We start from the raw sequence: 25,652 nt of genomic DNA, 5'->3' as shown, positions 1-25,652 counted from the left end.
CATTCATGGTTCCTGGCACAGGAATCAGGTGCTCAGTTCCTAGGCTTTGACTCCAGGCTCCCCAAGGGTGTGCGCCTCTCATCTTAGGCCTTAGTTTGCTGAACTATAACATGGAAATAAGTGACCCAGGCGTACCACGTTAGTAGGAGGCCCAACCTGCTGCAGGCTGGCACTGTGTTTTGAAGTCGTAATTACACGGACTGTTGCCCTGGGCCATCTTTGCTATTAATATTTACCCTTACCATCCCTGGGTCATGTTCTTTCATCTTTGTTGTCTTTTCCCACGACACTGTGGGATGTATGATGTATGTCTTCCTTATAGACACTTCCCATTCAGACACTGGCTTCCCGTGTGTCATCTGCAGGGTTTATCTGGTCCTTGCCTCAAGCCCTTTCCCCTTCCTTTAACAAAAGGTGTTACGCTAAGATTAAAAAATGGCGGCAGTTTCGGAGTTGAAGTGCTTCTAGTTTTAGGTGCTTTGTGTTTGCTTGTTTGTTGCTTTTTGTTTTTTTCATTTCTTGAATCTATTCATTGAGAGCCTTCTTCTAGTCAGGCACGGTGCCTCCCAGCTACAATCCCAGCACTTGGGAGCTTGAGGCGGGAGGATTGCTATGAGTTCTCTGTTATCCATCCTAAACTACAAAGTGAGTCTCTGTCTTGGGAACAGGAAAAGGAGCGGAGTGGGAAGAGTGAGGCGGGAGAAAAGAGGATGGGAGGGGCTAGTTCTGAAGAATGGATGCCTGGGCCAGCTCCAGGTGCCGGGCTTCAGAGCTCAGGCGCCCAGTTCAGGGTCTTAGCTGGCCCCACCTCTAAGTCTCGGTATCTCTACCCCTTAAGAAGAGATGTTTATATCATCTCTTTATTTTTAAGATTTATTATTTATTTATGTGTGTCTGTGTAGGAGTCTGTGTGTTCATGTATGTTCATGTAAGTGCCGTAGAAGCCAGAAGAGATTATTAGAACCCCCCCCCTCCCTGGAGCCAGCATTACAGGAACTGAACTCCTGTCTTCTGAAAGATCAAATGCTCTTTAGTTAGCTCCTAACTGCGGGGTCATCTCCCCAGCCCTGCACATCATCGCTTTCATGTGTGGCTTCTGAGGACCAAGACACAGAAGTCATAAGTCACAGTGACATTATTTCTCCCCTCTCCCCCGAAGTCCACTTTATTTGGGGGCCATATGAAATGGGAAATTCGTTAGAGCTGTCTTGGGAACATGAGTGTTCTCCCCATCAAGCTCCCGTGAATTCCAAGCTCCTTTTATTATAATTTAAAATCATTGCTGAGGAGCTCTGTGAAATGGAGTGAGCCTTGGAGTAAGGAAACAGAGGCTCCTTTTGAAGCCTTTGTTGGCCGAGTGACCCTGTGATCTGGCATTTTGTTCTGCTGGAGTTTATGTTTCTTACTCAAACTCAAACTGTCAAGAGTTTAATTTGCTGTGCCACAAAACGGGAACTAGCACCTGCCTGCCTACCTCTCTTGCCAAGGTTCTGCGGGAATCTGATAGACGGCCACCTGAGGAAAGGTTGGAGCGAAAATGCCGCAGTTGGGATTATCCAATGGTTCTTTTTGCACTGACTGAAATGCAGACAGGGGAAAAGAACCCCAACAGCAACGACAGGAAATGCACAATGTTGACTGTGGCCCAGCCCAAGGCCATGTCTCTCCGTTTGTGGCAGAAGAAGACCAGGCAAATTGCTGCTTTGCTTAGGGATCTGGAGGGAACTTAGAAACCCACAGAGATGTAGACAAGGATGGCAGGAGGGCCTGGTGGGCTGCTTCTGGTTGCTCTCCTAGTAAGACATGAATGTCCAGTGTACAGTGGCCTCAGCATCCATCCCTCCCTTAGACATCTGGGGAGGGGCCAGGCTCTCACAGGGTGGAATGGAATGACAAGTTTCCAGAAGATCCAGATCATAGTTTAAGAACCTGTTTGCTCAAATCAAACTCCAATCAAAAATGTCAGATGGTCCGAATTTTAAATCCCAGAAACCCAATTTGGAGACAAGAGGCAGGAGGGAAGGAGAGGTTAAGAATTATTTCAAATGCCTCAGCCTGGGGCAGTTATGTTAGGCACCTTATTAAAGGAACCAGTGTCAGCACAGCTAGCAAACACAGCAGAGAGTGTCTGGTTCAGAAAATGCATCTTTAGGCCATTTGGGATTCAAGGAGGTCAGGATTCATGGGCCTTTGAAGAGATAAACACTTTTGTTAAGTTCTCAAGCAAACCTGAAAGGCAGTTTGTCCATCCTTAGTGATTTCCCACCAGGCCTATCCCTTTGGCATTCTCTAACATCTGTGTTTGGTCTGGGCCGCCCACCGCTACTCGAATTTACCACCTTCAGATGACATCTGAATTATCTTTAAAGTAAAAATGCAAGAGCTGTTGAATATTCAGAGTGTGGACAAGAGTATTTGCAGTTGCTGTGTGGTGTTTCCTTATTGCTTTCTGCTCGGGGTCAGATATTTATAATCTTAACAGATAAAAGAAGGGAATAACCAGAAGTTACCTTGTTAATTACTCTGATCTTGTTGGTTTGTTTTGAGACAATCTTGCTATGTAGTCCTCAATGGCTTGGTACTCATTACCTAGACCAGACTGATTTTGAACTATCAACAGATCTGCCTGCCTCTGCCTCCTGAGTTCTGGGATTAAATGTGTTGTGCTTCCATCAACCAGTATATTCTGTATCTTATCAAGGAATATGAGAGCATTTCCTTGGCTTTGAATTACTCACTCCTGGAAGTTGAGAGAAGATCCATTTGGTCCAATATATGTTTTCCCTAGAGAACATAGTCGTTCGTTACAGAAATACATTTTCAGTTTCCCGGAACTGAAGTTAACAAAATGAATGACTGATGTTCAACTAGTCATGACATGTGAAGTCACACAGGCCGGCCCTTCATGAGTGTCGCCTGTGTTATTCTTAAAAAACGATTAGAGAGCGGCTACAAACGGTCCCCGGGCGGGCTGGCGGAGGGAGCCCGCCATGAGGGCGGCTACAGGAGGGCACGCTTCCTTGGCCCACGGTGGCGGCAGGTAACAGACACGTAAACACAGGAAATAGCCATAAGTATTTATTAAGGAAGGGGGAGAAAGAAAGACAGAGAAAAGAGATAAAAGGAGAGAGGAGAGATAAAAGAAGAGAGAGACAGAGAAAACGCGTGCACACGCCAAGGAAGCAGAAAGAGAGAGAGGGTCCCAAGATGGCGATGGGCGGGTCAGAGGTTATGGGAGTGGGCGTGGCTAGGGCAGGGACCCAAGAATAATAGCCTGGACAACCCAAGAGACTGCTATACTGGAGCATCATTGCTGCCCAGCCTTTCATGCCACCTGCTACGGATGAGGTTTGCAGTGGGTCTCAGAGTTGCCATGCCCCCGATAACCACACACTGACATGTCCCAGGTGACCACACACTCACGGAAACAGTGACATTTTCAGGGAGATGGCCAAAGCCAGTGAAGGCCCATGGTACCCACTTGTGTTAGGCACATAAAGAAGGCACTGCCACCCGTGTCCCTGAAGGCCAGTGTGGTGGAGGCCCAGAAGCAGATGAACCTCTGTTGCACATCACACTCCCCCCCCCCTTTGGTATCTGTGTTTGTGTTCAACCCGGGGACCCAAGGAGAAATGGAGTAGCCCCGTCAATCTTAAAGTCCTATTGGAGGTTTGGGTTTTTGTTTTGTTTTGCTTTGTTTTTCTGTAATGATTTTCTCTTCGTTCTATTTTTTTTAATTTACAATTCAGTTTGTTTTATTGCCTCTGATTCCATGGCAAACCAGTCCTCTGAGGTCAGTGTTACTTTGGTTACCCCAGAGTCTCAGGTACTGGAACACATGCTTAGTGAATCAAGGTCCTGGGTTGGATCTTCAGGGGGATTCACTTTTGGAATGGAGTGCAGCAATTGCCCAGCATGCCTGAGGCCTGGGCTTGATTCTCAGCAGAACCTAAACAAACAAACAAACAAAGCAACAGATAATAAAGAATGCTGCTGAGATTCTCAACCCCTGACCTTAAAACAGGGAAGCTGGGCCTGGGCTGCCTCCCCGGCATCTGTCCCATTCATAAAGTAGAGTTTTAGATTCTTCCTATTTGGTTGTTGGGGAAAATCAGGCCTGGCAATCAGTTTCCTGGAGCTCAGCAGTCCTGGGTTTCCTCAGTGTCCGTCAGCACCGCGCCTTCATTCCCCAGTTAAACCTTCCCTGGAGTAGAGTCCTAGGGGTGTCCGGTGAGCAATCTAGACGACTGCTCCTGCTGAGGACAGCTGGAAGGCAGGGTGTGAGGGCCGGGGAGCCTGTTGTGGTCTCCCTGAGGGCATTTCCTGGCCCAGGGCTGGTCTTGCTTCATCCAGTCAAGCCTCTTCCAGCAAACGGTTCTCCCTGGCAAGCCAGGACAGGTCATGTGTCATGAGTGTCCCACTGGGCTCCTAAAACTATGCCTGGGAATTCGGAACTGGACACGGACTGGGAACTAAGGGGCGAGTGGGAAATCTGGACAGGGTGATGCCTGGAATTCTCTGAGACACACAACCATCTCTCTTCGTTAGTGGTAGACTGCTCTCTTCCCCCACCCCATCTACTCTTCCTTTCATATCCTGTATTTTTTCTCTAAGTTAAAAGAGAAAAGGTAAAATGTCCATTTTTTCTCGCTTAAGTAAAAACACATAGACATTCAAGCAGTTTCTCCATTTTACTAAATTGAGTCTTAGCAATCATGTTACGAATGCCCAGTGGAGAAAGTGAACTTTTCTTTCTAAGGACATTACCAAGTATCTTGCAGTTTACCATTTCAGCCACTAGATGGCGACCATAATTGGAAAGGCAAGCGGTTGTGTGCGACTCAGGCTGTGTGCGACTCAGTCGAGGTCAGGGAGAGGAGACAGGAGCCCTATACATGATTTAACTTAGCAAAGTGAGCAAACCTGTGCCAATTTAGGAAGAGACACATTGGAGCTTCCGGTTTCCAATATTGGCAAATACTTTCTAGGGCTATCTCTTGTAAAAACTAGATCCATGGAAGCTTGCATGTGTTTGTTCCTACTTGATATCGCCTGTTTTTACATCTAAAGTGAAGACAAGTGAAATAATTCCTCAATTGTGTTGAGCTCCCGAGCTGACTCAGGTCTCTGAGGCTGCTATGTAAACATCACCTGGTGGGGAAATAGATTGCCATTGATTGGAAAGAGCTCGTTGGGCTCTGTGAAACAGGCTTTCTCTTTCATTTTAAGTAGAAGTCAAGTATGGTAGCATGACAGATAACTCAGTCACTGAGACCATCTCCAACAAGGAAGGCTTTGGCAAGTGTTTGGTCAGAGGTTCCCCTCTGTTTCTGTCATTGGTGATCCCTCTTTCTGTCTATAAACAGGAACAGCATTTTCCTATCAAACTTGTGAGAAGACTCATTAAGGAACGGGGGAGGGGGAGGGGGGCGTACTCTTTTGCTTGTTTGATTTTTTTGGTTGTTGTTGTTGTTGTTGTTGTTTTGCAAGACAGGATTTCTCTGTGTAGCTTTGGAGCCTGTCCTGGAACTTGCTCTGTAGACCAGGATGGCCTCGAAATGACAGAGATCCACCTATCTCTGCCTCCGGAGTGCTGGGATTAAAGGTGTGCACCACTGCCTGCTGGGATTTAACTTTCTTAATGTTAATTAAAGGAAGAGTCTCTCTTCCTTTGTGAATAACTGCCCTGGGTTTGAGTCCTCAAATTGTCTATGAAAACCATTAACTGCCATTAAATACACAGTCTCATTCCTTTGCCTAAACATCCTGGTGCCTGAATTTTCCTTAGCAACGTGGTCCTTGCTTACTCTTTGGCAGCACCACCTGATCAGATTTCTTGGTACCAGTGCTTTCTTCGGTATGTGATGATAATGGAAGGTCAGTCCTAGCAAACAAAGGTTTAAACCCAGCCCAGGGAGTCAGATTAGCATCAGTGGCTACACCTGGAGCTAAATCTGCCCCAATGCTATCTCTTTTCTAGATTAGATAGAATTAGGGAGACATTTTCCAGGCAGTGTTTATGCTCTGGTGTTGATCAGAGTTCAAACAGTGGGAACTAGCAAATGCCACATTGTTGGCCTGAAACTGGTAACATAAATTAGTTTAGAGGGCACTATATATATATATATATAGTGTGTGTGTGTGTTGCTTTTAAAGGCCAAAAGAGAGCATCAGATTTTCCTGGAGCTGGGATTATAGGCAAGAGTGAGCTGCCCCATATAGATGTAGATGTTGCGGATTGAACTTGGTTCTCTTAAAAGAACAAAAGTGCTCTTAACCCCTGAGCCATCTCTCTAGCCCTTAAGGGATCAGAAACATTTTAGAAAGAAAGAGAAAGGAAGGAAGGAAGGAAGGAAGGAAGGAAGGAAGGAAGGAAGGAAGGAAGGAATCAAGCTACTTTCCAATAAAAAAGTTATCATAAAAAAACTGTATTGTATTCTAATCCATAGGTGATCATAAATATTTTGAGTCCCAGTGCTGATTCCAGGAAAACATCCTCCCAATGATATTCTCCCAAGTTTAGAAACTAGAATAGACCCGCTGACTGTCTGTCCGAAAAGCTTGCTTGCTCCTGCCTCATGCAGATGGAGCTGAGGGTGACTTTGAAGACTGTGGCCTTCCTCCTTTGCCTGTCTGCGAAGGTCCAGAGTTACTCCAGATTCTGCTGTTGTACAATGTTCCAAAGGGCTAGGTGATGATGGCCCACTTTCCGTGTGGATCTTAGCCTTTCTCTGAGAGAGGGTGGGGTAGCAGGCTGCGGCCTAGAGGAAAGGACATGAAAGAAGGGAAGGGCGTCAGGGCTGCAGAATGATGCTCCTATAGCATCGGGTGAAGGGGAAGCATCTGTGAGCATCCTTCCCTTTGTCTTGATGAATCTCTGTCTCTTGGCCAGCACACCATGAGAATGCCAGTTTAGTTATAGTCACCTCCAATAGTGAGGACTAGGAGTCAACTGTCTCATGCCGTGTCTGATGCTCACCTTCTTTCCCTTCCATTCTCTCCCCTCAGATTTATGAATGGGAATAGACAAGAGAGAGTGGGACTTCACAAAGGGGCCAGGAAACTATCCTGCAGTTATGAACACTAGACATAAAATCATCCAGCAACCTTATTATCACCCGTTGCGTTTTGTCCAAATGGATGGTGAAAATAGGTTATCTCCAGTGCACAGGGTACAGTCTACGAACTCATCTCTCTGTCCCTCTAATAAATTTCCCTTTTGGGTGACCACGATTCAGCAGACGTTTTTCTCTGTGTTGGTAAGCTGCAAGCTGCTGTTGTCATTGGCTGACCTTTGGTGATAGGTCCGTGGGAACTACATCCCGGGCTTCATTGATAGGATGGAATAGTTAATTCGGTGGCAAGTTCTGCCTTAGGGTTAGCGGGAAGTGCCTGCTGACTGTTGTTTTGGTTGGGGCTTCTATTTTGACCAAGTTGGCAAAGTTTTATCTCATCTTAACAGAGACACATGACAAAAGGCAACTACCGATGGCCCGACTCGTGTTCCGTGGACATTCAGAAAAATACCACGGCTTCTTTACATGGCCGGGAGTTAGAACTGCTCTATTGCTGCCAGGTAGACGGTCTACATGATACCGAAGATGAGTCATTTTTAATTGCGTTACTTGCAAAATAGGTGGACGTGACTGAGGCGCTCAAGAATGTAGGCTATTAATTATTTAAAACTGGATGCATATGCATTTGAATTGGCTATTAATTATCCAAGTGATGTATTCCTATCAAAAGATAAATTTCCAGTTGGTTCTTAATACCCCCATATTAGGAGGAGTGGCACGCAACACAGCGACAAGGTGTGTCAGCAGCGTGAATAAAGTCAGTTGCCATCGTGTATGAAAGAATGAGAGGGGTATAGCATCGTATTGTACTTGAATAAGTGCCAGACAGGCGCCGTGTCACAAGGCTCTATCTGTCAGAACAATTTGGCTCACGCGGTTTGGTGTAGTGGAAGAAGAGGGGACTTACACCATCAGTTTGAAATTGCGAAAAACAGCCCAAGGTGACATCCAAGGGTCCTCCCTGCCAGGCTGAGGATAGACTGAGCCCAAGGCAGTGAGTTTTGCATGCTGGCCCGGGCCTGGCTGTCCCGCAATCTTGTTTGTCTATTCTACCTGTTCTGTGCATTCAGGTTTGGGCTCAGCCTACGCAGGAACTGTGAAGGATAGACCTGCCACGCCTTGATGCTCCGAGAGTAAGAGAGGCAAGAGGCAGGTTGTGCTTTGGAGGGATTACTGCGAGCGTCTAGCAGATGCTCACACAGGGCTGCTGAAGACTTCCTGGTAGTCACAAGCCTTTGTCAAAACTTCCAGTGCAAAGCAAATCGTGGAGATTAAAGGTAGAGGAATTAATTGCTCATCTCTAAGATGATAGCTATCCTCCTGACACGGCAGACCATGTAACGCGAGGTAAAGGGAACAGTAAAAGTCACATGCACCTGGAAATAATTCAGCTTCTCACGTGGTTGCTTGGTTTCCTGACGTTAGATGCTCCTAGGTCAGTATTGCAAAAGAATACACACTTCTTACCTAATTCCATGCTTGAAGGGCGTTGCCGACTTTAAACCTATACTTAACTGAAGGAAAGTGCGGCCGACAACGGAAAGGCCTTCAGTGGTTTGTCTCCCCCTTTCCACTGTCGATGGGTGGGTAGTGTGTTGGTGTAGCAGAGCACTGTGACATAAGCAACTTGGGGAGGCGACAGTCCATCGCTCAGGGAGCCAAGGTAGGAACTCAACGCAGAAGGAACATAGGAACAGGAAATGGGGCAGAGACCATGGAAGAATGCCACTCTTTGCTGGCTTCCTTTCATAGACAGTCCAAGCCAACCTACCTCGGGATGGTATCACTCCCAGTGGGCTGGGCTCCCTTACGTCAATTAGCAGTCAAGAGACTGCCCTGTAGATATGCCCACCAGGTCATCAGTCTGGTGGGAGCAATCCCCTATTGAGGTTCCCTCTTCCCCCCATGGAACAAGTTGACAATCAAACCAACCATGACAGGTAGGATCAGCCATTGGGATTTCATAAATAAATAAATAAATAAATAAATAAATAAATAAATAAATAAATAAGATGGGTCACACAAGAATATAAAACTTAGTCCAAATCAAGAAGGAAGAAAAGTCATTTGTTTAGTTGACCCCCCCCTTGAGGAATTTAAGCTAGGAGCCCACCCGCCCATTCTGCTAGGAAGGGCTTCAGAATGACACATCAGGGGCTCCCGGAGTCAAGATGGTGCTGCGCTGGGCGTCTTGCAAGTGGTGTTTCCAGACAGTACCACCTGTGTAGCATGAAGAGCCGGTAAACACATCCGTTGGTAACTCTATTTGCTAATTGTCGGTTATTACACGCCAGGACTTAAGAACTGAGAAAACCCATCTTTGGAAAACACAAAGGCCAAACACATACCACCAGGTTAGATAACCGTGTTTGCTATCAGAACATAAGGTATGACATAGGGCTGGCAGGCACCGAGTGGGCTTCAGGATCGGACCAGCAGTTCACTCACCTTCATTAATTCACACAAGGGAAAGCTGGCTCGGGGCTGCCTCCAACATCAGCAAGGGGAGAAGGGAGAGTGGAAGGAGGGCTTTCCCCGGAGCCGTGAGAAGCACCAACAGTGCAAGCAACGGTTGCGAGGGGGTGGAGCATCAGTTCCGGTCAGGACTTCTAAGGGGTCACACTGAAAATTTTAAATAATTTTTTTTATTAATTATTTATTAAAGATTTCTGCCTCCTCCCCGCCACCGCCTCCCATTTCCCTCCCCCTCCCCCTGTCAAGTCCCCCTCCCTCGTCAGCCCAAAGAGCAATCAGGGTTCCCTGCCCTGTGGGAAGTCCAAGGACCACCCACCTCCATCCAGGTCTAGTAAGGTGAGCATCCAGACTGCCTAGGCTCCCACAAAGCCAGTACGTGCAGTAGGATCAAAACCCATTGCCATTGTTCTTGAGTTCTCAGTAGTCCTCATTGTCTGCCATGTTCAGTGAGACCGGTTTTAACCCAGGCTTTTTCAGACCCAGGCCAGCTGGCCTTGGTGAGTTCCCGATAGAACATCCCCATTGTCTCAGTGTGTGGGTGTCCCCCTCACGGTCCTGAGTTCCTTGCTCGTGCTCTCTCTCCTTCTGCTCCTGATTTGGACCTTGAGATTTTTTTAAGATTTACATACAAAGTAATGAATGACATTGTGACATTTCCATATATCTCCATCACTATGCTCTGTTCTTTTCTGCTCCCCTCCCCCACTTCCCTCCTCCATGCCTTCTTCCCCCCCCAGATTGCAATCAGATTGCTGTCAGACTGGGCATGAGGGTATCAACCTATGCCCTTTAAAGTGTGAGCCCTACGTGAGAACACTGCATTGGCTGGGAGCTGCTTAGAGAGGGAGGATTTTAGGGTTCAATCTAGACATACAAACTGGGAATTTGGAGATAGTTTCCAGGAATCTGCTTCTGGAACATTCCCATTGCGTTTTCTATGTACTAAAGTTTGGAAAGCACCGTGTTGATAAGTTGGGCTTTCTTCTCAATGACGGTGGAGGTGGGGGCCTTGCAGGGAGGTCTCCTTGGGAGATTGTCTGTGGCAGCCTCCTCTGTGTTTTCATTCACCTGCTAGTCACTACAGGCACATGAGAGCCCCCACCCTGCCCCATCACCCACTGTTGAAGAAGCCCTGTAACTGCTGCCAGAAGTAATCTCCAAAAGCTGGCCTGAGGCCCTGGTGGATTGGGAAGGGCTCTGCATTCATGGTGGACTTCTATAAGGAGGGGCTTGGGCTGTTGTTGTTGTTGTTGTTGTTTTATGTTTAGTATGTTTTTGCAGAAAAAGATGAAGTAAAAAAAAAAAAAACAGACACCAACAATGATGCTTATAGTTTAAACCATAAACTTATTTGTATGTTTTATGGCCTCTTAAAAATCAATTTTCACTGTTCTGAAGCATTTCATTTTATCTAGCATTTGTCGTGAAATTTTGATTTTTCCGGCTATCCCTAGACACATACTCTTGACCCTTCAGTCCATGCGTGTTAGTTTTGGATATTTAAATGTGACCTTTCTTGGCAGTCTTGCTGAATGATGTTGAAGGTGACTTCTAGTCTGATGGAAAGAGCTATGTCATTGAAACAAAGAGACCTGGCGGCAAATTCTAGCCAAACAGCTTCTGTAGTTGTGACCTTAGGCCTAGCCACTAACGCCTCCATTTCTTGAGGTAAAATGTAGATCTTAATGCCTGCTTGCCCCCCTCAAATGCAAGGCAGTTGACTTGAACTTTGTCCATGCCCATGCAGCCACAGCTTGGCAGTGAAATTTCAGAACTTATGCTTTCTTGTTGCAGGGAGGCCACTTGTCAATTCCCAGCAGCTCAGCAGCTCAGACCTAGAGAATCACACAGAAACTATTAGTTAAGTCACTGCTTGACTCATTAGCTCTAACTTCTTACTGGCTAGCTCTTATATCTTAATTTAGCCCATTTCTAGTAATCTGTGTATTGCCATGAGGCTGTGGCTTACCAGATAAACGGGGGCTCCATGGTTTCTCACTGACTCCACTTCCTTTCTCCCAGCATTCAGTTTAGTTTTTCCTCACCTAGCTCTGTCTTCCCTATTCTGCTATAGGCCCAAAGCAGTTCCTTTATTAACCCATGGTGTTCACAGCATACAGAGGGGAATTCCACATCACTTTCCTGTTCTGCTTTTAATGAGCCAGGCACATACCATGAGATAACCTATGTTAATATTCTCTCATTCAGTACCTACTATGGAATCTCACAGGTGGGGAGATCAGTACTGCAGTTTGCCAAGTTCATCATGTAGTCAGGATATAGCTAAGTATGCCTCGAACCCCAGTAGTCTATAGCCAGAAGTGGATTGGACCACTGTACTATGTAGGTAAAGATGAGGGTGGGAAAAAGCTGGCGGGGGCAAGGTGGGAATGGTAAGCTCTGGTGGGGGAAAGGCTGCCAACAGCCATGGCCTATAGTCAGATCATAGACCTTCCAATTTAGGTTTCCATTCCCTCCTCCAAATTCATGGCTCTAACAAATCTGCTGGAGGATGGGTTTCTACACCGAGAGAAGCCACCCTCCTACCTGGAGTGTCAGCCTGGGCTCCATATCAAAGCTTTACTCCATCCCCATTCTGAAACTCTCCCCCGACAGCTAAGAACAAAAGGCCTGTGAACAAATCAAACACAGGCTGTTTTTTATTCTGTTTCCGCAAACACCTATGCCTGCCTACTGTAGACACGTGATGCTAACTGGAGTTTGCTCTCCTATATTTTAAATAAACACATATGGGAATTCAGACCCTCCTCCCACTAGTACAAGAACGCTTCTGATTCTTCACAGAAGTCCTGTGCTATTACATCAGATATTTACAGCTTTATCTTACGACATTGCTCACTGTTCAGAACTAAGCGGAGCAGAAATGGGGAGCCCAAAGCGCTTCAACCCCCAAAAGCCCCAGTTCACGCTCTGCCTGCCAGCTAATGAAAGTATTAGGAAAATGCTATGGAAACGTTTTTCCACATGCACAGACATTGCCCCCATGAGCTCTAAAACAATGTCACGAAGTGTTCCGAATCCACGGGCTTGGTTCTGTGTGTACATCCATGTGTCAGGTTCGTGTTGCCAACGCCTCACATTAGCCCATTCTGATTTTGGCTCTGTTCAAGCAGACACAGCGTGGCAGGGGATGAGCAGAGTGGAGATGCCAAGTCCACTTTCTCACCTTTGTGAGGCGGTGCCTTTGGTTTGAGGCAGCCATGCAGGGGAACCGAACAGCACTGTCTATTGCACTAAAAGGCAGGTCTGGAGGATGAGAAGCACAGCTGACGTCAAACCACAGTTATCGAGCCCTGGAAGGAATTTCAAGCCTGAGGTTTGATTGCTAGAACCTTCCAGTTGTCTAAACATAATGCAGAGTGGTAGTGGTATCAGTTACACAGTCAGTGCTTTACTGAGGCTGGAGTGGATTGGCTGAGCCCAGTAGAGTGTTAAGCATTGTTGGGGATCTTCCTGGAGCTCCAGGGTCAAAGCTTGGGCTCTGGCAGCAGTGTTCAGCCACCAGTGCCCAGTACATCTATTAAAGACACATGTTAGAATAAGAAAACAAAATCAAGAGATGTATTCAATATGGCCGTGTGGGAAGAGGCACAAATAAAGGGCCCGGGAACTCCCGGGTCTCTGTTTGGGGGCACTGACATGGAATTTAGGTTCAGACAGAGGACAGGTATGCATTGGCAGTCCTGTCCCAGGGGTGGTCCTGCCTATCATTGTCTTGGCTTTGGTTTGTCTTATCAGGTGGTCCGATAAGTAGTCAGAGTGGTGTACAATCCCCCCTGCAGCTTTTCACCTTCTTCCAGCGTGGGATTCTTGGGGCAGTTTTAATGATTTGGGGTTCATTGTTCCATTTTCTGATGGCGTAAGTGTCTGTCTGGACGGTTATAGGGACACAAGCAGTTGCAGGCAGCACAGCCCTGGTAATTCTAGGAGACAGCTCTTACTGTAGAAACTGTCCCTTCAAGGGTGGTGCCTGTCTATCACTATGTTGTGTTAGAAGAACACTGCATACCACTTATGTTCTAGTTAAATTCACTAACATTTGAAATTATCAGAGAAAGCAGATTGGGATGAAGTAGAATCACCAAGTCTTGCTGTTAGAAGGTTTCCTGGCCCCTGCTTAGTCAACTGGCTGTCGGCCATTACTATTCACAAGCGGTTACCGAGCATAAATGCATATTCCAGAGGCCACCACAGAGCTGGGCACTCTTGAGAGAAGTCTGGTCTGGTAACCTGTATACTTGAAAACCCTCCCAAGGCATGCTGACACTCAGCCAGGCTGTCTGGTCCAGCCTCTCCATGAGCAGCGGGTATCTCTGTGAATAACTCCGAAGTATGACCATCCGGCTGAGGCCAGAACCCTTCATGTTGGAAGGAACTTCATGCAAAACAAAGCGGTAGGAATCAATGTTGACAGAGTGTTGGCACTCTAAGGAAACTTGGGTCTCCCATAACAAAAGAGGCCTTGATAACTCTATTCTGCTCATTGGTCTCAGCATGGCTCAGTAACAGACAGAATCTCCTTGCAGCATGAAGTTTTTCTAATGATTTAAGAGAGTTCCCCTCCAGTGGGTCCTTTTGTCTGATGGTCCATGTACTTATTCCCTTCAGACGGTCCTCTTCTAAAGCAGAATGCTTCCTTGCCATTGCCACATTGCCTCTTGTAAGCCATGACCTCCCTTCGCCCTCCCGTTTGCCTTCCTCTGAATGAATTCAAGTCTGTAGATATCACACTGACCCCTGCTCTGACCAGCAGGGTCCGCAGGGAAAATCTTCATTAATGTCTGTGGCCTGCTTTTATGGAGAGCCTTCTGAGAGTCCTCAGAGGCTAACCTGGTGATAACTGAATGTTCTGGAGCAAATTAGGGATGGAAAGGGTTTAGAATGACCAGAGGTAAGCTTGTGCCTGGCTAGAGGGGAGAGACATCTAATCTGCCTTACGACAATCTAAGTCAAGAAACTACATTTTATAGAGTACTCAGGCAAGAGTGGTGGAGAGCACACTGTGTATGTCAGGGTGTCTGCTTGTATCGGTGTGTGTGTGTATGGGTGTGTGTGCATCGGAGTGTAGGCCGGTGTGGGTCTCAGTCAGTGTGTGTGTCAGTATGTGTGTGTCAGCATGTTGGCGGATGTGTGTGGTCTTTAAGTTGAGCAGGTCATTGCTCTCAAAAGTACAACCTGTCACATCGACTGTCACACTAAGCCAGAGAAGCAAGAGGAGGCTTCTTTCCCCTCCTCCCTAACATAATTGCTACCATCTAAGCAGGTTGTAGCCCCTTCCCACAACTGAGGGGAAAGACCGATATGCCTTCTGTATTTGGGGTCAGCTTCCCAACCTTGCCTGTCTGTAAAAGCAGCCGCAAGTGCTGAATGTTCAGCTCTAAACAGGATGTCTCTGGAATCCCTTGCAAGACTCCAGGAACATCACAAAAGATGGGGGAGCAGAAAGATTTCCTAAGAGGGAGAGGAAGGGGGAGCGTTGCGGAATGTTGTCTTCTGGGCATGATCTGGCTGTTGGACTCTTGAACTCTGAGCAGTTCTGCTTACCTGCACAAGATCGGTCCCAATCCTGTCATGGAGCAGGGAGTAAGTAGCTCCCAATGCCATGCCCCTCCCTGAGGATTTCATGGTTGGTGGGGAAGACAGACTTGTTTTTTTTTTCCCCTGGTGTACCCATTGGTAAGTTGCCCATATTCCTGTAAGTAAGCCCTCACCCAAGTTCTGGTAAATGACCCTAAAGACAGCACAAAAGGGAACTATTTGGGAGGAGAAAAGAGGATCAGTGGGAGGGGGAGGGGAAGGGGGAAGTGAATGTGATTAAGATGCATTATATGCATGTATGAAAATGTCATAATCAAACATTAATTAAAATTAATATATTCTAAATTTAAAAGGTACAGGATGGGCCTAAGAACTTATATAGTCTTAAGAAGGAAAGAGAAGGGAAAAGGCTGTTGGAGTGTTGAGAGCTGGTTGTGAGGTGAACTATCCAGGTGGCTGGCCATTTTGTTTTTTGTTTTGTTTTGTTTTTGTTTGCCTCCCTTTGAACTGATAGGTTACTTTAACATAGATACGGGCCCCTCTAAAGGCCTGGGTTAGCTAGTAGGGTTTCAGTTCTAGATAGAGGTAAGCAAGCAAGCAGGGGGACAAAGGATTAAGATAAAGAATGTGGCAACAATAGGCAGTAGCAACAAAATGGTGTGGACTGATCCAGCCCCAAAGCTGCAGGTGTGTTGACAATGGTATTCAGTTTGTAAGCCTCCTAGAACCCGGGACTCCAGCATGACTTCTCTGAGAGTTACGTCTTCTGTTGGCAGAGATGATAAGATACCTCTGAGTTTCTGGGATTACAGCATCAGCCTTCTGACCAACTCTAGTTTTAGGTGGGGACCATCTCCAGCATCCCGGAGCTGGAGGCTAGGGACACTCATTCAGTACTGCGGTACTGCACTCTACAGCCTTGAGGCTCTAAAATATGGACTCATAGAAGGTGTCATGAGTTCTGTCCTGTTGGAGCACAGGAAGGCATATGTGAACAGATAAGATGGATACAGGATTGTTGGGACATAGCCTAAGCTCATGGGCAGAGTTGGTAAAAGGAGAACCCGTTGGTGGAACTTGACCAGGCTGAGGAATGAAGTTACAGCAAGCAACACTTTTGTTCTTATGTTTAGGATGACTTATAAAGCTCATCCCATAATTGCTTCACTTTGGCTTCCAACAGTTGATGACTGGCTCCAATGGGCTCCAATGCAGCAACTCCCTTTTTCTCCTTTTCTGTTTAAATGATTTCTTGACGACATCAAATAAATAGTTGGCCTGTGTCACGATCTTGTGCAGCATGTACAGACCAGATTCTGAGGCTCCAGCCGTATTGCAAAGCATGAAACTTCTGCAAGATGACCAGGGCTACTCGTTGGGGACGTGACTGGGGCGGCGTGTGGTAGACTCACTGCTTTCCTGGAGGGTAAGGGAGCAGTAGCTGGAGACAGAGGATGTCGGCTAGCTGCCATGCCTCACAAGTGCCAATTACTGGAGAAGGCCTCCAGTGGGGTGGAACCAGGAGGAAGCCAGGATGCTGGGAGGAGGCAGGTCAGCTGGGGCACGATGCTCATCAAACAATGGAGAAAAAGAAAGAGCTTCCGTGAATCAGCACCACAGTGTCCTTCATGGATGGCAAGGCTTCTGTCTAACCTCTATCTGTCAGACAAAGAGGAAACTGGGAACAAGGACACTCCCTTCCTGCCTGACCGTGGTGGCAGCCTCAGTCTTGGAAGGGATCCTTCTGGTGCCCAGCACTGCTGAGGTGTTCGCAGCTGGGTTGGTTCATGCGGACCATCAGAGCCTTGGAGAAGAGCTGTTTCTACAGGTGCTGCTGGTCCTGTGAAAGAAAGAGTTCTCTGCTGGGAGGCACTGCAGCTCTCCTCTCCCCACCTTCTACACCCAGACAGAAGCATGGGAGGGTAGGGGACAGTGTTTGAGGTTGGTCTTGGGACTAAATGTGGTGTTATCTGAAGGAGGAAATGCTTGCTTGAGTTTTATTAGGTGACTCAATTTGACCCAACTATTAGTCCCTTTGAACTTTAACTTGAGGCTCCCTGCTTAGGTTAAACAATTAGAAACAAACATCTTATTATATCTATCATGTCTGTATCTTTTTACCCAGTAGACTAGAATGTGAGTTTTTGCCATTTACCCAACTCTAATTGAGAGAAAGTTAATGATAAGAATTGTGAAAGGATCTTCTCTTTGCTGCCAATAGGGTTGGGTCCACTCTCTTTGACACAGATGGTTGCGGTGAGAAACAGTCTTCTTGACTGTGTACAAGGAAATAGTATTTGCTTTTAAAAAAGAAGTCTTTCTATTTCCAAAAATGAGAATAAAATTGGGGGATGTTATGATAAGTCTAATAAGGCAAGTGTAGGAGAAAAATACTACCTGGGCAGTGGTGGCACATACCTTTAATCCCAGCACTTGGGAGGCAGAGGCAGGCAGATATCTGTGAGTTTGAGGCCAACCTGGTTTACAGAGAAAATTCCAGGATAGGCTCCCTAGCAACAGAGAAACCCTTTTCCAAAAAACAAAAAAGAAGAAGATGAAGAAGGAGGAGGAGGAAGAGGAGAAACTCAAAGATACCACTTACGTGATAAATTCAAATTATTCAGGCTGATAAAAGCAGAGAGAAAGATGGTGGTTGTCAGGGACCAGGGGAGACAGAATTGGGAGTTAGTTTCAACAATGTAAGATGATTACATCCCAGAGCTTTTCTGTGTAGTTTAGTCCCTACAATTGCTGTATGAGACGCTTAAAATTTGCTAGAGAGAATGGTTTTCTGCTTACACACACTCACGCACATGCATGTGCACACACACACATACACATGCTCGCATATCACCAAACTTGCCGAAAGGTAGAACAACTCTAAGTTGTCTTGCTTCTAAGGCACTGCTTTTGAGATGACTGCCCTTAAAGTCGGCTCTAATTATGTAACTTTACAACTTAAAAGCTTTCTAGAATCCCCATTCTCCTACTTGGGTTTCAGAGCCCTCCTGCGGCCCCACCTGCAGTCTGTCTCTACCTTGGTGTCCAGATGGATACGATGTTTCTCAGGAGTCGGCTTCCTGGGTGTTGGGGGTGGTTTGGATTGGATCACTTAGGGGGTGGTCCTACCCTCTTGTTCCCCGTGCTCATTTCTGCTTGCCTCCAGTCTCGGGCTGTGCTCTCTACTCCAGGCTTTCCCCTCCTCTGCCCCACATTGTTCTAGATAGGACTGGTCTTTGCCCCAAGTCAGGCGAATCTGAACCAAATCCCACAGCCGTGACCAGTTCCACCATACACTTGTATTTTGGAGAATAGGTAGACCAGCTTGATATGTAACTGTTTCTCATGGTGACCTGTTCATGATAGGGCCTAAGTGACAAATACCCAAGAAGATTCAGGCCAGATCCCCAGCTTTTCACAACCTGCTTAGCTCTTGAAGAATTCATCTAGTGGATGGGACTGCCCTCTGGTTTCTTGTGTTACATTCCTAGCTCCTGGATACCAGAATCATAACTTATGTAACTTTCTGGTTCCCCTGGATACCAAAATGCAGGCCGCATATTTAAGAAAGATCTGCTGAGTTGATGCCTTCGGTCAGTGGTTCTCAAACTTTCTAATGCTGTGACCATTTTAATACAGTTCCTCATGTTATGGTGAACCCCAACCATAAAATTATTTTCCTTGCCCCCTCATAACTGTAATTTTGCTACTATTATGAGTTGCAATGTAAATGTCTGTGTTTTCTGGTGGTCTTATGCGACCCTTGTAGAAGGGTCCTTTGGACCTTCAAGGGGTCTTGACCCACAGATTGAGAACCCCGACCTCAATATGTGGACGTGAGGTGAGGTGAGGTAGGATGACGTTGTTTAGAAGGTGGAGTGAAGGACTGGTGTCACTCAATCGTAGGACACCTGCCCAGCATGGATAAGCCTATGGTTTGTGTCCCCAGCACTGGGTGGGAGTGCAGAGAAGAAGAGGATTCTCTTGGGCACACTAGAGAAGGCTCTGATGTCATCACAGGTTCATCAAAGGCAGACTGTTCCAAGTCTAGTCTCCTGTTGGGCCTTCGTGTGAAGTCAAAACGAGATAGAATCTCTGTGCTTATAAACAGCTAACAAACGGTGGAGAACGTGTGTCCAAACAAACCCCCTTGGCAGGACGTGCCGCCGAGCTGTTGAGGGAACGCCTCTGTCTTATCTGTCATACCTCAAGGACGAACGAGCCTGCAAGCTGGGGTCACCTTAGAAGGCAAGAAGGTGGGTGAGTTGGAAAAAGGAGGCCAGTGGGAATTTCAGAGCCATGATGCGGTCCTTCCAACTGGTTGGTCATTCATTCCCTATTCTTGCCCTAAATGGCCATGACACATAATCTCTTTGCAGTTTTTATTATTTGACTCGCTATCATAAGACCGTAACATTTTAGACAGTCAAGGGAGATTAAGGGAGGTGGGTGTAGAATAGGCTTTTCAAACCCTTGATTACCTCAGAAAACATATTTGCTTACTCTACCAGGAAGTTGGTTTTTGATTTTGTTTTCTGTGGGTGCCAAGAGATTAATGAGTAGCTGCTGGCCCTGCCAGTTTTCTTTTGATTTCAGTTTATATAATTAAGCAGTTCCCAGAATGATTGAGCTTCTCCCTTTGCATCAAAACACCCTTCTCAAATGTGTCAGAGGTCAGCAGCAACCCACACTGAATAGAGGGAGGGAAGGGGAAGCTCGCCTTGCTTTGAAGCATCTCTAACATGTAGAAAGGTCAGTAGCTATGCTTTGCGGTGGGGAGGGGGTCATAGGAGCCATGTGGGAAAGAAAGCATCCCTAACATGTCAAAAGGTCAATAGCTATGCTTTGGGGTCATAGGAGCCCTGTGGGGGAAGAAAGCGACTTGATGCGTAGTTAATGCTTCGGTGGAGTCATTGGAGCCGTGTGGGGAAGAGAGCAGACTCAAAACTCAAAGGAAAGTTCAAAATGGACTGAGCTCTTCTGCTCTGAAATAACACAGGAACACCCGGTTCCTTTGGAGTGTCTAACGATGGGGGTATATGGCGGACTCTCAGGAATGGGCAGTGGTGGTGCCCACCTTTAATCCCAGCACACAGGAGGCAGAAGCAGGGGGATCTCTGTGAGTTCAAGGCCAGCCTGGTCTACAGAGGGAGTTGCAGGACAGCAAGGACTACACGAAGAGACCCTGTCTGGAAAAACTGAAAGAAGAAGGAAAAGGGAAAAAATGCAAGCACTCAGCATAGACGCGCTAGGAACCTACTGTGTGTGAGATTTGCTCCCAGCTGACAAAGAGGATAGGAAACAAAACTCAGGGTTAGGCTAGGGTGACATTGAACTTCTGGCCTTTCTGCCTCCACCTAGTGAATGTTGTTGGTGCGGTAGTGGATATAGAACTCAGGAGGGTCCTGCATACTAAGCTCTGTCTCCAGCTCTATAGCACTTTTTATTAAGAGAGAGAGAGACAGAGAGAGAGAGAGAGAGAGAGAGAGAGAGAGAGAGAGAGAGAGAGAGAGAGAGAGAGAGTTACAAAAATTTCTCTTTGGGGCTTCTAATTCCCTTAAAAAGAAAAAAAACTCATAAGAAGCACTGCAGAGCTACCAACAGCCCCTGCCTTCCTGGAGCATACAGACTGCCTCAGTTAAAGTTTCTCACTGTGAGAAAACATTGTGACCAAAAGCAGCACAAGGTTATCTCTGCTTGTAGCAGACAAGCCCATCACTGCGGGATGCCACGGTAGGAACTCAAGGCAGGAACTCAAGCAGACACCGGGGAGGAGTGCTGCTTACTGGCTTGCTCCTTTGTGGATTTCCTGGTCTGATTTTTTGCAGCGCCCAAAACTGCCAGCCAGTTTTAGTACACTACCCGAAGTGAGCTGGAGTGCCCCACCCACACCGCCCCAACCACCATCAGTGAGGAAAATACACCAGAGGCTTGCCCACAGGCCAACCTGGTGGGAGCATTCTCTCAGTTGAGGTTCCCTCTTCTAAAATGAAATTGCTTGTGTTGAGTTGACATAAATCTAGCCAGTACAGAGGTAATGGGAAAATCCTAGTCACACAAATATGACATTCCTTGAACTAAATGTTGTAACACGGGACATAACACAAAGACAGATGGAGTGGATCTTGTCAGGAAAATCAAGGACAGCTTCCCCAAAGAAACGTTGACGGCACTGAAATCTTTGCAGTAAGGAGATACGGGGAACTCATTGTGGAGAGAGAGAAGGGGAAGCATTCCAAACAGCAAGAACATGAAATGAGATTCTAGGGCAGAAGGAATAAGGGACAGCTGGAAGGCAAGTGACTCAGAAGATCATATGAGTCCTACAGTGTGCTAAAGTGTTTGCTGCTTGTCCTAAGAGGAACACAAGCCTTTAAAAGAAGTAAGGAGCTCTCGGCAGGATACTCAGTGGATGAAAGTGCTTGCCTTGTGCAAGCAGAAGGGCCCGAGTTTGAATCGCCAGAACCCAGAAGATTCTAGGCATATCTGCACATGTCTGTAACTCTAGTATTGAGGGGCAGCTCCTGACACTGCCTTGGCCAGCTCGTCTAGCTTAAAGGGCAAGTTTGCAGGTCATGAGAGACCATCTCTAGGTAATAGGATGAGAATGAAACAAGATGCGTCATCTCTTGCCTTGGCCTCCACCCATGCATTCATGGTTCGACATACCCACACACTCATGTGCGTGTACAACATGCTCACAGTGTGCGCGTGCACACACACCACCCACACAATCATTCACACACAACACAAGACACATATACACACACAACACACACTCAACACAACACACACATATTAATAGCAGTAGAGTGAGGGAAGGAATATGGAAGAGTGTAATCATATTCCATCTTAGCCGAGTCCCTTCACCTACAGCGTGACTAACATCAGGTCAGGAAGCTGAGACAAGTGCAGAACCCTCCTAACAGAGCAGAACTCTAGACAAGAGAGAAAAGCTGCTTGAGTCGGAGAGGTCAGCATGGCAGTGGTGGAGACCAAGAGAAGTGGGCAGGGCATGAGAAAAGGCAAGAGCAGCAGGGCTGGTGGGGGGTGTTGGGGAGGTAGCGGAGGGACGATTACAGATGGCTGCTTGAAAGCCCAGCTGAAGGTGAAGCTCCATGCGAGGACCATCTTGCTGAGGAAGACAATGAGGTTCGTTTTGACATGTTTGAGTGCCTGAGAGGCATCTGGAGGGGGATCAGAAGCAGACACGAGGGTCTGGAACTCACAGACAGCGTCTAGGGCTGAGCGAATGCGTCATCCATGCAGAGAGCCATGGAAGCTGCGGGTGTACATAAATAAATTCACACCACCAGGAAGGCCCAGCGTCCAGCCTTGTGAGCTCGGCACTGCATGGTGGCAGGGAGAAGTCTGCAGAGAGGCAGAGGTGACACCGAAAAGAGGAAAGGGACAGGAAAGGACATAGACTCAACAGGAGGAAATCAGCCCGAGGGCTCAGGGAAGTGATTTGTTGGGAGAGAAGATAATCAGGGCAGAAAGCTGGAGAAAGGTTAGAAAAGAGGTGCGCAGTAATAACAGCTACCAGTACAGCCAGTGACAATAGGCCTGGCTCATCCTCATGGAGCACCAACTACAAACTGGGCGTTTTAACATAGAATTTAGGGTTAGGGCTGTGGCTTGTCTAGCATGCTCGAGACTCTTCAATTTGAGCCCTGGGTACTGCAAAACAAAAAGTAAAGCATAGTTCTCTAAGGTAGACCCTGCGTCCTCATTTTTGCAGATTCTTTGCCCGCGGTCAGGCATCCAGTGAGGGCTATAGTTGTGGTGGGCACTCCCCTCTGTCACTCTGCAGCCTCCACCCTGAGGACTACGTGGCTAATGTCAGGGTAGACTACAAGAGGAGAGGGAGATGTTTGCCCTTAGAGATTTGGATTCTTCAAATCCTCCATTGTGGTCACAGCCTAAGCTCAGGGTTGGTCACTACTCGCTGGACATTATGGCCATTATTTCTGATGGAGAATTGTCCAGCTGATGGGGCAGTATGAACAAGCAGTGTGTCTGTGCTTGCCTTGGGAAAGGCTGGTCCCATGGCCTCTAGGACAGAGGTTCTCCAGATGTGGTCACTGGACCAGCATCATCTCCTGAGACCTTGTTAGAGATGTCGATGTTCCAAATCAGAAACAGCATGGGCTGCAAGGATCCCTGCCCTCGTGTGCCTCTGAGTGATGCGGATGGCTAAGGTGTTTGTTCTTGGAGGGATCCCTTTCTTTTCTTTAGATTAAGTTTTAGTGTATAGAATAATAGTCTTCATGAAGGCATTTTTGTACATATATCATTGTATTTTTTTCATATTTAACCACTATTTATGGTTGTCCCCTCTCTTATTAATCCCTTTCCTTCCTCTTTTTGATCCCTCTTTTGTTTTCCTTGTACACACACACACATATACATGCACACACACACAGAGTTAAATCTAGATTCCATGTATAAGCAAAAACATTTAAAATTGTTTTTTCCCTGCTGTTTTAATTTTATTTCTGTTACTATGATGAAATGTCCTACTGAAAAGGCATCTTATGGAAGAAGGGGACTGATTTGGCTTCTGAGTCCAGGGTACAGTCCATCCCACCAGGGAATTCAGCGTGGTGGGAGCGTAAAACAGTCAGTGACACCCACTTTCAAGAGCGGAGAGAGAAAAGCATGCATGCTTACCACTCAGCCAGTCTTCTCTACTCTTACACAGACCAGGACCCCAAACCAGAGGATGGAGCTTTGCGCTTTGAGTCTGAGACTTCCCACATCTCTTATGGCCACCAGGACAGCTCCAGAGATGTGATCACGTGTTAGCCTATCTAGGCTGTCCTTCTCTGAGAGTCACACCAGGTTGACACACTGATGTTCACGCCCACCCATTGTTCTCTCTTGTACCTCTCCCCCTTCATTCACACCCCTTCTTCCTCCACACAATTTCATTCTTCTTTACAGCTGAATTAAACTATTGTGTGTGCGCCCCATTTTCTTCATTCTGCTGTTGACGGACACCTAGGCTAGTTCTGTGTCTTAGCTGTTACAAATAGGGCACCAGTCTACCTGGACGTACAAGCTCTCTCTGGCACGTGGATATACAGTCCTTCAGGTACACACCAGTGATCTGACTGGATCTTATTGGAGTTCTATTTTCAGTTCTTTGAGGAACCTCCTCCACTGACTTCCATGGTGGCTTCACCAGTTTGCATCCCCAACCAGTGATGTGTCCACCACTCTCCCATCCTTGCCAACATCTGTTGGACTTAGAACAGTTTACTTTCTTGATGATAGCCATTGTTGACAGGAGTTTCGGTCCCTCCCCGTCCCGCAGCTTTTCAGTCCCAAAGAAACACACAGAAGTCTACATTAATTATAAACTGGTTGGCCTATTAGCTCAGGCTTGTTATTAACTCTTATAACTTACATTAGCCCATAATTTTTTGTCTATGTTAGATACATGGCTTGGTGCCTTTTATTAGCAAGCAGTCTCATCTTGCTTCCTCTGTGTCTGAATGACAGCTGTAGACTGACCCTTTCCTCTTCCCAGAATTCTCCTGTTCTCATTGCCCTGCCTCTACTTCCTGACTGGTTACTGGCCAGTCAGTGTTTTATTAAAATACAAGTAACAAATCTTTACAGAGTACAAGACCATTGTCCCATAGCAAGCCATCGTGACTGGGGTCAGATAGAATCTCAAAGTAGTTTTAATTTACACCGTAGAAGGAGTCCTTGAAATGAAAAAAGAGAACTAATTTAGTATTCTTTAAGTTTTACTGTTGTAAAAATATCTTGGTAGAAATCAGATGGATGAGAGTCTGTGGCTCCCCACCCTGGACGGATATCAGGATCACCTGGGGCTTTAACAATGAGTGGCTTAGTCCCACTGTTAGAGCTGTTGACTCCCTTGGGTGGGAGTTGGTCTGAGCACTATCGGTCTTAAGGATATGAATGGGAAGGAATGTTTAGAGCAGTGGTTCTCAGCCTTCCTAATGCTGAGACCCTTTAACACGGTTATTTATGTTATGGTGACCCCAACCATAAAATTATTTCATTGCTACTTCATAACTCTAATTTTTCTACTGTTACAAATTGTAATATAAATATCTGATATGTAGGATATGTATATGTGACCCCTGTGATAGGGTCATTTGATCCCCAAAGGGGTCATGACCCACACGTTGAGAACCACTGGCTCAGTTGAACAGTCAGCAAGGTAGCATGAACTTGTGAGGACAAGTTGATGTTCTGGGGAAAAAGCAGGGGAGGGCTTCTGTTGCTGTGAAGAGACACCATGGCCACAGAACCTCTGAGAAAAGAGAACATTTAAATGAGGGGCCAGCTTACAGTTTAGAAGTTCAGTCCATTATCATCATGTTGGGGAGCATGGCAGCATGCAGGCAGACATGGTGCCACCTACATCTTGATCAGAAGGCAATTGAAAGTGCACTGTCTGTCACACCAATGGAAACTTGAGCAAAAGAGACCTCAAAGACTGCCCCCATAGTGAGATGCTTGCTCCAACAAGGCCACACCTCCTAATAATGGCACTTCCTT

General features: G+C 46.6%; 1 protein-coding gene and 2 long non-coding RNA genes across 3 annotated transcripts in view; 1 reads left to right on the top strand and 2 right to left on the bottom strand.

Annotated features, from left to right (window-relative positions):
* The window catches only part of Prkce (protein kinase C epsilon), a 514,828-nt gene that overhangs the window by 381,584 nt on the left and 107,592 nt on the right, over positions 1-25,652 (top strand). The window lies entirely within an intron of this gene.
* LOC126504042 (uncharacterized) lies at positions 6,437-10,214 on the bottom strand. Its single transcript, XR_007592472.1, has 3 exons — positions 9,868-10,214; positions 9,525-9,698; positions 6,437-6,761 (listed from the first exon to the last, which is right to left on the bottom strand). It is a non-coding gene; the product is annotated as an uncharacterized lncRNA (long non-coding RNA).
* On the bottom strand, positions 10,310-12,759 carry LOC126504043 (uncharacterized). Its single transcript, XR_007592473.1, has 3 exons — positions 12,739-12,759; positions 12,099-12,182; positions 10,310-11,386 (listed from the first exon to the last, which is right to left on the bottom strand). It is a non-coding gene; the product is annotated as an uncharacterized lncRNA (long non-coding RNA).

This window comes from Alexandromys fortis, unplaced genomic scaffold (assembly GCF_014885135.2).
Source record: "Alexandromys fortis isolate MF-2015 unplaced genomic scaffold, M_Fortis_MF-2015_v1.1 scaffold_42, whole genome shotgun sequence".
Lineage (NCBI taxonomy): Eukaryota > Metazoa > Chordata > Mammalia > Rodentia > Cricetidae > Alexandromys > Alexandromys fortis.
Note: the sequence above shows the minus strand (reverse complement) of the source record. Positions and strands in the feature narration are given on the sequence as shown.